Here is a 12,315-nt window from a genome sequence, read left to right as displayed (position 1 = left end):
CCTTTGAACAGCTTTATGAGGTAGATATTATTTAACTTGTGCCAGCAGCACTAACTTATCAAGGAAGGAGGAGGTGGTATCAGGGAATTGAAAAAAACATTTCTTGAGTTGATTATGGAAGAATGAGTATGGTAGAGAGTGGGAAGAAGATGAGGCAGTGTGGCATTTCACACAGAGAGCTGCATATGTAAATGTGCAGGACTCTTGAGAGAACTGTTATTGGAAATAGAGTAGGTTCTGGGAAATAAATCATGGCAGGATCCAGAAAATGAAGGAGCTCATAGGCCATGATTAAGGAATTTGGTCCTTACCCTGTAGAAGACAGAAATCTGATTAGACTTGCATTTCAGGAAGAAACTGTGTAATTGTTTGCACAAGGCATTTAGAAAGATTTTATTTTAAAAAAGTAATTTCCTTTAATGGAAGAAATTCTCCTCAAGCACTGACTTATGTTTATCAAAGATAGCAAGTCCCTCTACATAATTTGTTTCTGAATTTGCAGCAATCTAGGAGAAAGAATGAAGGAAGGGGAAGTGATTTATTTGTCAACTCTAGAAACTGGCTCTGTTAGGGTTTTTAACAATGACAGTGTAAAATTAAGCATTTTACAATATTTACTAAAGGGTATTCATAACTGGTAAATTAATTCACTGAGCTGGATAACTGAAGATCCATTGCAACTCAGAGAAAAAATTCTGTAAATACAAGAAGATAAATATTACTACCTACCAAAGTCTTAAGATTACTGAATTTAGTCCTATTGATTATATTTCTCCTAAGTTTTATACACAGAGAAATCAGTGAAAAATGTATTTGAAGGATTAAATGCCAAACCATATTTCAAGCTTACATTTATGTCCAATAGTTGACACAACAACAGTTGCTTAGGATAGTTTTGAAAATGGACTTCACATATAGGACACAGAATTATTTCTTTACAGAGCATAATTTCAGAGTTGGAGGATATAAAAAAGGATAAATCAATCCATAAGTTTGGAAGTATTTCTAAAAAGAAGAGTGGTATGTTAGTTTCTGGCCCCACTACATGATGAACCCTGCTGGTTGTGGAGAAAGGAGAAACTGATCTGAACAAGACCACACTCTACACAGCTGTCCCTGGCATTCTTCCACCTGTTAGAACCCAGGATTAATTTCATGAGTTGAATCAAAGCTTGAAACTGTATTATATAATTTTTAGAAAACAACTGCTGATTGCTGATAGTTGATGGAGGAAGAAAAATTAAGAGCTGTAATTTTCCTACCAGCCATTATTCATGTTAACAAGGACTGGAAACATTATGAATGAATAAAACTCTTACATCAGACCAGAAAAAATAACAGCTGAATCCCCTAAAGGATTATATATTCTATTATCAGACATCTGAAGAAAATAATTCCATATAAGTGGCTACATTAATCAGCATCATAATATAAGTAGAAAGAATCTTGCCCATTTCTCTAAAACAGCAACTAGAAATATTTACTTTTTGAAAATAGAATAACCATTTGTTAAAACATATATATTATATATGTGTGTATATATATAAAATAATGAGAATATTTTTATGTTCCCATGCTTTGCAGGAGTTTACAATCTTAACTGAAATGACAGCTACATATGAAACTAATTATACTAAAGCATATTTAAAATAATCTTTTTAAAGATTTAATAATATTAGTATAAAAGTCAAGGTCATGGACTTTGTGTTGTTGCACAGAACAAAAGGAAATATGTCAGAGGAAGAAAAAGGAATATAAATCAATTGTCTCAGCTTTTTAGGTCATAGAATTTGTCTTAATTCCAGAAGCCTTTAGGGAAAAGGTAGTTACTTTTTATTTTGAAATAATTTCAAACTTACAGAAAAGTTATAATACTGAACTCCCATATCCCCTTTATTCAGATTCATCAGTTTTTGACATTTGCCTTCATTCTTTCTATACATACAACTTATTTTCCTGAGCCATCTTAGAATAGATTAAATACAAAATACATCCTTTTCCTCTTCCTTATCTTCCTCCTCCTTCTCCCCTTTCACCTCTCCTCCCACTTTTTTTTTTTTTAATTGTACTGGAAATAGATCCCAGGGGCACTCTACCACTGAGCTATGTCCCCAGCCCCTCCCCCTTTATTAATTTTTATTTTGAAATGGGGTCTTGCTAAGTTGCTGAGGCCAGCCTCAAACTTGAGATCCTTCTGCCTCAGCCTCCTGAATCACTGCGATTGCATGGGGATTGCATACTTTATTCTTTAATAACAGTAGTATATATATTCTAAAAACAAAGGTGTTCATTCTGGAATCACAATATAGTTATCAAATTCAGGAAATATGACCTTGATACTCTAATCTAGCATCTGTATTTAAATTTTGTTAATTGTCCCCGAAAAGATGAAGTTTGTGTTGTTATTTGTTTGGTGCTGGGGATTGAGCCCAGGGCCACACCCACACGCTCTACCACTGAGCTACATTCCCAGCTCTAAAAAGATGAGTTTTAAGAAGAGTCATGTAACAATTTTTGTAATTTAAACTTTAAAACTTGTGGGAAGTAAGCCATAGAAGACCTCAGAAGTTTGGTAATGATTGAAAAAGTATTTACAGGAAAGCATGAATGCGCAGGCTCAGATTACAGTACAAATGGGACTCACCTGCCCTCATATGAGAGTTTTGTTCTGGAGAGCCCATTTGGTGAAGTAGTTCCTAGGAGGCTGTGTATTCTGGATGCAAGGACGGTGCATTTTGTTGAGCTTCCATATAAAAAGTACACTGACTTGTCATTACTAGGTCTTTACGATACTGAAACGATATCTTCTTTGGAACTTCTTTTGTGTTCAGGCTTCCGGCCAGCTAGGCCAAGGTAGGGAGGGCAGCTTGGGGAAGCAGATCCTGCCATATATCCCCCACCAACGTGGTCCCTGACGCTTTAGCAGCCAGACGTCTGAAATGTCGGCTCTCGGAGACTCTGCAGGACCTGCGACCCTTCCTCGTCTACCTAAGGCACCATCGCAGGTGTGATTGGGCGCGGGCGCCAGACTCCGGACGTCATTTCCGGTTTGGTCTGTTGGGAGTTGGTGACCGCGGCCGAGGCCAAGTCCAGCCTGCCAAGGTTGTGTCAGCCCAGTACTGGACGCCTCTGGAAGCCATGGCTTCCCCGCTGAAGCTAGAGCAAGACGTGCAGGGGAAAGTAGATTCGTTCCGTGCCCGTATCGCACAGGAGGCCGAGGATCTGGTGTCCACCTTCTTCCCCCAGAAGTTGTCAGAGCTGGATAGCCGGGTCCAGGAGCTCCGGCTGCAAGACCTGTCCAGAATCCGTTCGGTACCAGCCCCGGAGCCGCCCGCCACCCCAGACACCGCGGGGGATGGTCCCAACCGGGATCCTCTGCCTCTGCAGACCCAGTCTTCAGTCAAGGTGCCTGGTGGCGAGGGACGTCTTCTGAGGAGCAACCAGCATCTGGTGGAGCTGATTGAACGGGTAAAACCTGAGATTGAGCTGCTGAGAGAGAAATGCAACACTGTGCGGATGTGGGTGCAGCTGCTCATCCCGAAGGTGGAAGACGGCAATAACTTTGGAGTGTCTATCCAGGAAGACACCGTGGACCAGCTATGGACTGTGGAGAGCACAGCAGCCTCCTACCTACGCCGCTTCTCCACCTACTATAACACCCGGGCCAAACTCGTGTCCAAGATAGTGAAGTACCCCCAAGTGGAAGATTATCGCCGCACCGTAGCAGAGGTGGACGAAAACGAGTACTTGAGCGTACGCCAGATCCTGCTGCACGTGCGGAACCAGTATGCCACCTTGCATGATGTGATCCTCAAAAATATTGAGAAAATCAAGACCCCTAGGAGCACCAACACTGACAACCTGTACTGAAGACCTTTCTCCACCCCACTTTCCTTCAGGAGTTGGCCGAGCTGTTAAGGCAGCTAGAAGGCTGGTTATTAACGACTCTACAGATGATCGAAATGACTGGAAACCTGTTACCATTTAGTTAGAATTTCATACAGCTATCCTCACACTGAATCCTCTTTTGGTATTATTTTTTATTTTCCTTTTGGGGTAGTATGGGGACAAACCATCTGGTAGAATGTGGTAAGGTTGTCCAAGGAGAAAGGACTGCCATTTTAAAAGCAGCTTGTGGATGATTGTTGGCCAAGGTTTATTTATTATGGCATTGATGACATTGAATGGCTTCAGGGGTTCCTTATAAAGTTAAAAGCAGAGTTAAATGAAACTTTTCCTGAGCTTCTACTAAATGTTACTTTTTCAAAACTCCTTAACACCATAGAATTTTTTTTCCAAGAAGGGAGTTTAAAAAGAGATACGTTTAGGTCATTGTATGCCTCCAATTTAGCAGATTGAAATAAAACGTGATTATATCATTTTATGATGGTCTATTGTACTTATCTGAACTTTAATTTTCAGAAGTATGGGGTTCCCCTCCTCCTCAGTTGTACTCACACCCTTGATATTTTTCCATACTGGTACATAAGAATAGATTTTAATTCTCCTAAAAAAATGAACTTCCACCTTTCTTAGAATGAAGAGAAATCTGTGAACAAGGCTTTCTTACATAACCTTCTTCTGCATATACATTTATCTCAGAAGTGCGTGGTAAACCCTTCAAGTCTTAAATCACATTTACTTTTTAAAGCCCTCCTTAGAATTTCCCTCTCACATCGTATTGGTCATTCTTTCAATATAAATGTGACTGGTTCATCTTCCATCTGCTTGCTTTGCTATCTTATTGAGGGGAAACCTGTTTATAGTTCTCAACAGTCACCTGTGCTACTGGTATTTTTAAAGTTAAGCATTTACAGATTTCATTTACAGGTAAGGGAAAGTAATGTTCTGTGAGCCATGTTATGCACCATGGAGAATTTTGGGGCTTGTGATGTGATGTGATGAATTAGTCCTTTTTTCAAAAAGGTTTTGTTCAGAGTTTCATCTTTTTTTGATGATAAAAGTATTTTAGTCACTTGAAATATATTTATTCAAAACACCATTGTCTCAGTGTAATTTGAGGATATTGACCACTCAACACTACCCATGAAAATTATATAGCACAAGTTTGATAAAAGGGTGAGCATGAGTTAATTCTTGATGTCTTTTAGTTTATAGGGATGAGATTATTTCTATGCATAATTGACAGCTTCATCTCTTTTTCACATTTAACTAACTAGACTGCTCTGAATTCTCATGATATTTTTAAGACTATATATATAGAAGGTATATCCTTAATCTTTTAATATATTTTGTAATAATATTTGCAAGCAACAATTTACTTCTCACATGAACTTTTTGTAGGAAAATTATGGAGAGTAAACTTATTTTTTTGTAAGAAATGAGAATATATTTTCCAGTGAAATTATTTTTCTACATAAGACCTTGTAAAACAAGGTGACCATATAAGAATCAGAGTCTAGTATCTATTATTAAATCATTTGTAATTCCACTTTTTATTTTCCTTTATAGAATATCTTTGTAAGGATAGAACAAGATGATTTCTTGCTGTAAATGAAATTAACCTGATATCTTGCTATAACATGACTATATTATCTTTTTTTAAAAAAACTGATTCTAAGAATTCTCCTTCCCCACTACCAATTTCCCCATTTAATAAGATAAATCACTTTTGAATAAGACTTTTTCCTTTCAGAGGGTCTTCAGAAATATGTTTTGGTTACCAAGGGTGAAAAACAACATGAATCTTGATTGTGCAGACTTGACTCTAAAAGCTGCTGTAAAAATGATTTCCTACTTAGCAACAAGAATTTTTTGACGTGTAAAGCTAAGGTGTATTCTTTTGCATGTTTTTTTAAAAAATAAATATTTCTGAGTTTGAACCCATTATTGGTGGGTGGTTTTTTTGGTTATTCTAAGGGAATAGTGACACTCATAGGTTTTCTGAGGCAATGTCATTATCTGTCCAGGAAGTATCTGATTCCTGGAATTTCATTTGCTTTTTCACTTTCTTGTCTGTGTCACCTGAAGGAATAAAAAAGGAATATATTTCTCCATGAACAAGGAGAATTAATTTGAGACACAAAATTGTTTTAATCACCATTTAAAAATTTTTATCTATAGTTATACCCAGAAAATGTACTTTATACTTTGGGCCTGTCCATACTAAAATGCATATGAATGTTTGCCTATTCTAAACCATGGAGATTGAAAAAAAAATTGTAAGCTGGCTTAGTGGAAAGTTCATTTTTAAAGTAAACTTCCCAAATATGATAACAAGGTAAAACAGGTTTATTCTTTATATATATTTTCAGATGTATTCTTAAAAAAAATACCAAAAAAAAAAAAAAAAAGATTCCCTAATAGACATCTTGCTTGCATTTCACCTCTGCCTCCCAAGAGTTCTCTTTATTTCCCTTGTAAGGTTTATACTTGATTCAGAAAAGTGCCAGGAACTTCATCATTTGAATGGCATTTAGTTGTTCACAAGTGTGAAATGGACTATGTAAGGAGCATCTAAGTGTTGCTTCATTTTTCAACTAACAGTAATCCTCTATGGTTTTAAAAGATCTGTTCTTTGCATAATAGCAATCATCTTTGTGCTATTCTTTTTACTCTTAAACTATTAAAAGCTGAGCCAGACTGAAATAAATTGTTTCTAATCCCAGACATTCCTTTTACTAAGAAAATATGCAAGTACTTTGTAGTTAAAGATTTCTGGTATTTACATTTTGCTCCCTGCTCTAACACTGTATCAAACCAAATTGATGGTGGAATGCAAAGTCCCTACTTTGCAAAAATGAATCCCTTTGTGATTTTCCCCTTTCTCGAAAATGGTTGGAAAAGCTTTTATAGTAATAAGCCTGCTTTAGAATTTAATGTTAAAACATGGTATCCATTATGAATCAGTTGTCTGTTATTTGAGTAGAGATTTAAAGCCTGTTTTGTCCCTTTTAATAAGACAACTGAAAAGAGGAGGAGAAATAATATGCATTGTGTGTTTACAAAGTAGGTTTACATTGAAGAAAGAAATTGAAGAAAATTTCAGAAATGAAAAGACCTGCCATGTTCATGGATAGGCAGAAGTAATGTTGTTAAAATGGCCATTCTACCAAAAGCAATATATATATTCAGTGCAATCTCCATCAAAATACCAGTGATATTCTTAGTGAAATTTTTTTTAAAAAGTCCTAAAATTCATTTGATAAGAGCCAAAGCAATTCTAAGCCAAAAAAAGCAATGCTAGAGGCCATAATACCTGACTTTGGATTATAATATGGAGCTATAGTAACAAAAACTGCATGGTACTGGCATAAAAACATACATAGATCAGTGGTACAGAACAGAAGACACAGAGACAGACACACATATCTACTACAGAACACAAGACAAAGAGACAGACCCATACATCTATCATCATCTGATCCTTGTCAAAGGTGCAAAAACATACATTGGAGAAAAGAGCTCTTTTAAGAAATGGTGCTGAGACAACTGGTTATCCATATGTAGAAGAATGAAACTAGACCCTTATTTCTCAGCCTGCACAAAAATCAACTCAAAATGGATCAAACACCTTGGAATTAGACCAGAAACTATGCAACTTCTAGAATAAATAATGTAAGGTCAAGAGGCTGGGGTTGTAGCTCAGTGATACAGTGCTTGCCTAGTGTGTATGAGGCACTGGGTTCAATCCTCAGCACCACATAAAAAATAAATAAAATAAAGGCATTGTGTCCATCTACAACTAAAAATATATTTTTTAAAAATGTAGGGTCAACATTCCAGGGCTCCTAAAGTTAATAAATGGGATGGTGTCAAATTAAAAAGCTCTGCACAACAAAGGAAACAATTTGGAATGTGAAGAGAGAACCTAAAGAACCTGAGGAAATCTTTGCTAGTTATACTTCTGACAGAGGATTAACATCTAGAAGATATAAAGGAAGAAAAAACTTTATACCCAAAATCAAATAACCCAGTTAATAAATGGGCAGGTGAATTAAACAGACACTTCTCAGAAGAAATACAAATGGCCAACAGATATATAAAAAAAGTTCAACATTATTAGCAATTAGAGAAATACAAATCAAAACTATACTAAGAGTCATCTCACACCAGTCATAACGGCAACATCAAAAATACAAATAATAATAACTGCTGGAGAGGATGTGAAGAAAAAGGACCTTTTACATTGTTGGTAGGACTGTAAATTAGTATAAGCACTACGGAAATTAGTATGGAGGTTTCCTAAAAGACTAAGCATTGCATCTCCATATGGCCCAGCTATACTACTCTTCCATATTTATTCTAAAGAATTAAAGTCATCATATAGTGATACATGCATACCCATGTTTATGGCAGCACCAATCTAGTCTATCAACAGTTGAATGGATAAAGAGAATGTAATGTGTATACACACACACACACACACACACACACACACACAATGGAATTTTATTCAGCCCTAAAGAAAATTGAAATTATATCATTTGCAGGAAAATAGGTAGAGCTAGAGACCATTATGTTGAGCAAAATAAGTCAAACTTAGAAGGTCAAGGATCCAAGAGTCTTTTCTTTCATATATGGAAGCTAGAGAGGAAAAGGAAAAGAAAGGTGGGGGTTGGGGACCTCATGAAAATCAAAGGAAGATCAGTAGAGGAAAGGGACCAGTGTGTGGGATGTAGGGTTGAAGGGGGAAGTGCTGAGGAGTGATATTGCCCAAATTATATTGTTAAATTGTGTGCATGTTCAAATACGTAACAGGTCCCATCATTATGTACAACTATAATGCACCAGTAAAAATGTGGAGAAAAATTGTTTTAAAAAATCATTTTGGAATTAAATAATTTTAGTTTTAAATTCCCTGTAATTCATGAAAGTCACTAAAATTTGATTGGAAACTCTAAGATTAGTCAATCTGTATTTTTTTAAAAAATTTATTGCTATTTTATAATTTTACATAATAATGGGATTCATTAAGTGCATTATAATTATATGCAAAAGCAGAAATTATTGTGTTATATTTGTATATGGTTTTTAGAATGTAGTGAAATACCTTTCCATGCTTGATCTTAGCCAAAAAGCTGAAAGGCAGTGGAATAACTTTCTTAAACCACATAAATGGTGTTAGAGTCACAATTTTAAAGTTGTTCTTAAGCTTTTGAGTTTTAAAAATTACACAATTGTTTATAAACTTTTTGTTATCAGAGACAACACTTTTTGTAGTTTCTATGAGGTTTACATATTCCTATAGATTTCTTACCAAATGATTTGAATCATTAACAGATAACTAGGTGATCAATTTAAAATATTTGTTTTGTTTTTAAATTTCAAAAGGACTGTCTCATTGCTTAGAAATTTGAAATATCAAAAAGGAGAACTCACCCATAGTATACTAGTCTAACAAGAATATTGAAATTTATGTGTTTCACTTATTTTAAAGGATGTATATATGTTTTTACATCATATCAATTTAACATGCATACTTTTGTAAAGGATAAGCATATTTTAGTTTGTTTTAATATTATAATTTTATTTGACTGATATCTTCATATTCAGATAACAATAGATAAATCCCCATCCATTCTGTCTTCCAAAGATTCTTAAGGTTCTGTTCCCTAATTGTGAGAATATTTGCATCAGGATTTTGTTTTGTCTTTTTTAAAATTAAGAGTGAGAAAAATAGAAATAAATAAAATTAAGAGTGAGAAAAAAAGAAATCAAGTGGTTGAAAGGACATGACTATAAGAATATCCAGATAGATTAGGAATTACTATGTTGTTGTTGTTGTTACTGTGTGTGTGCTCACACACGAATTGAACCCAGGACATCTCATATGCAGGCAAGCACTTTACCACTGCATTTTACTTCCATCCCTGTTCTACTTTTAAATTGGGCCTCCATAATTGCTTTAGCAACATATCTGTGTTCATTTTATTATTTCTTACCTACCTCCTGCTTGTCCTGAAAAAGCATTTAATCATCTGTATTAAAGATCTCCCACAAAGCAATCACATTTTCTTATACAGATCCCATGAATTGTTCTGCTTATGTGATTTGGTATGAGTAGGAGGGAATCTGACTTCTGTCAACATTTAAACATTTATGAAAAATGCTATTGTTCATTGACATCAAGGCATTTAAAAAAAAGTGTGGGGGGGGGGCCAAAACAAAAGCAAAGGATCCTGTCAGTTAAAGAAACTGGTGCTCTTCTCTGCTCTCTGCATTCAAAAATTATGCTGTCAAGATATAGATACATTTGCCTACCTTGGACTGAAATTATCTGTGGTAAACAGAGTTTTATATAAGTTTCATTGTCTTTTCATCAACTGGTGTTTTTTATTTGCTTTCTATACTTTGGTGAGTCTTCAAGGTCCACCATAGAATTTTATCACTGAGGCTTAGTGATCCCATTTATTCAAGTTTTCACATTTGACATTCAAATGTTTCACTAGTAAGCTGAACTCAATGAATTCTCTTAAGTACCATCAGGAGAATTCTATTCCTTTCACAACCTGACCATTTATTTAGCTTTATTGTTTAATTTCATTTTGGAAAAAAAGTTTTACATTGAAAATAATAACATTATAATAACATCTAAAAATCTGATTCAGAAGTAGACAAAGGCCAAATAAGCTTTAATACTATTTTTTTGGCTTCTAATTAAAAAGTTTTCATATCACAATAACCTAAATATTTTAAAGTACTCTAGGCAGTTCTTTAGTATTCCCGATGATTTCACTAAGTCTTTTCACCCTGCAACAGCTGCAAGTTATTCCAAACATCTGCACTGAATCCTCATTCTGTATAACTCCAGTTGAAAGCAACTCTCTTACCCCATTAATAGCCTCAATAATTCTCTATTACTTTTCTAACCAAGAGTTAGGGAGAAATCAGTTTAGTATATCAGAATGAAGAATTACGAAACTTTCTTTTTAAAACTGATTCTCTATGGTCATGAACATACTTCTTTATTTGCCCATGTGGATTTCTATATTTAAAAATTTAAGAGTTTCCTAAATACTTAAAAGTTAGTATGTTAAATATTTTTAAAAGTTTTTTTAGGTTTATTAAGTCTTATTTGGTAATATAAAGACAACATTCTGGGTAAAATATTTCATAAATTTTAAACAGTACAGTGAATTCAGCACTTCACTGTTATTCCTCTACTACTTCCATATTGGTAAACATTTTTCTGTGCTGTTTTTCTTCATTTTATGCTGTGGGATGGGCACAGAATTATTGAACCCATTACTTATATATTCCACAACTTACTCCAGTACATCTATAAGGCACCCATCCAGAACTGAAGAAACTTGAGACTATATGGTTGCTTTCTGTGAGGGATAGTATTTGTTTAACAGATAACATGAAAAGATGCCTCTTAAAAAGCCATTGTTATGAACTTTTTGAGTTGGGGATTAATATTTTTGATAAGAACCCTGTGAGTCAAACAATCTTCTGCATTTAAACTTCGAGTCATCGTATGTGGTATTATGAGAAGTTGAAAGACCAATTAATGTGGTAGGTAGAATAAAAAATTATTTATGAATGCCATTTCTGTTTCAGAATTTAGTATTTAGTATGCAGAAAGATTAAGAGTTCTGCATGTAGTGGTGCACACCTATAATTCCAGCAACTCAGGAGGCTAGAATTGTAAGTTTGAGACCAGCCTCAACAATTTAGCTAGGCCCTAAGCAATTTAGTGAGATCCTGTCTCAAAATAAAAAATTTTTAAAAAATGAAAGGGGTGAAATGTTTCTCGTTCAATCCCTGGTACTAAAAAACAAAAAAGAAGTGTATTGGTAACAAATTAAGCTGGAATAGTTTAATTAAAGCAGCAAATGATTACAGTTTTTTGAAAGTATCTTCCTAGTGTTATAGTATGTGCTAATTGTTTTGATTTCTAAATACACACACACACACACACACACACACACACACACACACACACACACATGAAGTTATGTATTAACTGAAACATGCTCATTCTGTAAAACTTGTGGGCAAAAAACTAATTATCTTCAGTTATACAAGAAAAAAATTTAAATTTGACTTTTGAAATTAAAAATTAAAGGATGATATTGGAAGAATGAAAATTTTGATAAAAGCAGAGGCTCTGGGGTCTGGGGATGTAGCTTAGTGGTGGAGAGCACATGGCCCTGGATTCAATCTCCAGCGCTAAAAAAAATTTAAAAAACAGGCCATGGGAACTGTCGTAGATAGAAACATTATATTACTCATATTTCTTTTAGTTCTTCTATTCCTACCTCAGAAATCATTTAAATTTATCCAGAAAGGTTAAATTTAAAAGTCACACCTAGAAAATAAATTTGAGAGCATTAGTATTATTTTACA

At 34.8% G+C, this 12,315-nt stretch overlaps 1 protein-coding gene and 1 pseudogene across 3 annotated transcripts in view; both read left to right on the top strand.

The window, feature by feature from the left end:
- The window catches only part of Atf6 (activating transcription factor 6), a 208,009-nt gene that overhangs the window by 123,117 nt on the left and 72,577 nt on the right, over positions 1 to 12,315 (top strand). The window lies entirely within an intron of this gene.
- Positions 3,139 to 3,870, top strand: LOC113199637 (proteasome activator complex subunit 3 pseudogene; annotated as a pseudogene).

This window comes from Urocitellus parryii, chromosome 11 (assembly GCF_045843805.1).
Source record: "Urocitellus parryii isolate mUroPar1 chromosome 11, mUroPar1.hap1, whole genome shotgun sequence".
NCBI classification, from domain to species: domain Eukaryota; kingdom Metazoa; phylum Chordata; class Mammalia; order Rodentia; family Sciuridae; genus Urocitellus; species Urocitellus parryii.
This window is presented reverse-complemented; position numbering and strand designations above follow the sequence as displayed.